This window comes from Pteropus vampyrus, unplaced genomic scaffold, assembly GCF_000151845.1.
Source record: "Pteropus vampyrus isolate Shadow unplaced genomic scaffold, Pvam_2.0 Scaffold6262, whole genome shotgun sequence".
Classification (NCBI taxonomy): domain Eukaryota; kingdom Metazoa; phylum Chordata; class Mammalia; order Chiroptera; family Pteropodidae; genus Pteropus; species Pteropus vampyrus.
In genome coordinates this window covers 1-1,615 of record NW_011895043.1, presented here as the reverse complement: position 1 = coordinate 1,615, position 1,615 = coordinate 1, and the positions used below count along the sequence as shown (strand labels likewise).

The 1,615-nt window shown below is 51.5% G+C and overlaps 1 long non-coding RNA gene across 1 annotated transcript in view; it reads left to right on the top strand.

Annotated features, from left to right (window-relative positions):
• Positions 1–402, top strand: part of LOC105310565 — a 5,998-nt gene extending 5,596 nt beyond the window's left edge. Inside the window, exons 2-3 of the long non-coding RNA XR_897520.1 lie at positions 27–124; positions 322–402. This is a non-coding gene — a long non-coding RNA (uncharacterized LOC105310565). The remainder of the gene's footprint in view (positions 1–26; positions 125–321) is intronic.
• The last annotated feature ends 1,213 nt before the right edge of the window (positions 403–1,615 follow it).

The following is a 1,615-nucleotide window of genomic DNA, read 5'->3' as shown; positions in this document are numbered from 1 at the left end:
TGATCTATGTTCTGTTTCCCGTCTAGGACACAGCATGATGGACACACTGGCTGTCGCCCTACGCGTGGCTGAAGAGGCCATCGAGGAGGCAATTTCCAAAGCAGAAGCCTATGGGGACAGCCTGGTACAGCCCCGCTCCTCCTCTCTGTGGGGAGGTGTGGGTCAGGGCGGCGGGGAGAGAGTACAGGTCGTCAGGAAACCAGCGTCACAGGAGCAGTGCCCCACCTCCCCCTGCATCTGCGGTCAGGACTCCCAAAAAGTGACGCTAAGTCCCCCAAACTCATCCCTAGCATGAGACCGTTTTCTTCCCTCCCTCTGCAGGACAAGCAGCATGAGGCCAGTTACCTGCGGGACCACAAGGAGGAGCTGACTGAGGAACTAGCCACGACGATCCTGCAAAAGGTAAGTGGGCCTGCGTGGCATCCGATGCCTGCGGTTTACCTGGCCCAGAGCAGGGCCTTGGGTAAGCTGAAGAGCCGCCCTGGGCACCGTTGTTTTAGGCAGCGTTTCTGTGCCTTGGTACCTTTGCCTTCTGTGCTCTGGGGGCTAATACAGAGGGGTTGTGTTGTACTGTGAAATCTAAGCCAAGGGATGGAGTGTGGCTGCCTTTGGGGACTGAGCTAGTGGGTGAGGAGCCAGAAACTCTGGACTGAGCAGGCCACTCACTGTCTTGCTGTTTTATAGGCTTCGTGTGTGTGTGTGTGTGTGTGTGTGTGTGTGTGTGTGTGTGTGTGTGTTCTCACACTTCTCAAATAGTCTGTTGCTGAAGAAGCTTTGCAGTCACCCCCTGCTACCTCTCTGCCCTGAATTGTCCCTTACATGGTATATCAGTAATTACTACTTAGAAACCAACCATCCCAAAACTCGGTGGCTTTATACAGGATTTTTTCTATGTCCTACAGCCAATTCTCCAACCCCACCTGGGTGTCCTGCAATTCAATTCAGGTCTGACACTAACCACTCAGCGCGGACCCCACAAGTTAAGGGCTCAGTCCCACAAGACTCCCCCACGTCAGACACCAGTGCAACTCAGGTATCCCTAAGTTGCCATACTTCTCTTCAGCCTGCTACAAATTCAGGGATCCCCATGACCCCCCTCTGGTTGGATAATTTGCTAGAAAAATTCACAGAACTCTGGAAAGTGCTAAACTTATAATGACCTGTTTATAATAGAGGATAGAAATGAACAGGCAGGTGAAGAGGCACTTGGGACCACCGGGTCTGTGGAGCAGGTGTTTGAGCTTCATGGCCTCTCAGTGCCCGTCCCGCTCCCAACACATCAGTGTCTGTGCCAGCCAGGAAGCTCCCCAAGGCTCAGTGTTTCAGAGTTTTAATCGCGATTTCACTACGTTAATTGCCTAACTCACTGACCACCTAATGGAACTCAATCTCCGGTCCCTCTCCTGTCCCCAGAAGTTGGAGTGGAATGAAAAGTTTCCTGGTTCACACAGTCAGTTTTTCTAGCCATCAGCCTCCATCTATCTAGTGGCCTTGGCCATCATCAGTCAGCTCATTAGCATAACAAAGACACTCCTGTCTCTCAAAGAAGTCCAAGGATTTTTGAAGCTCTGTGCCAGGAATCAGAGTCAAACAGCAAATATGTTTTTTTTTTTTT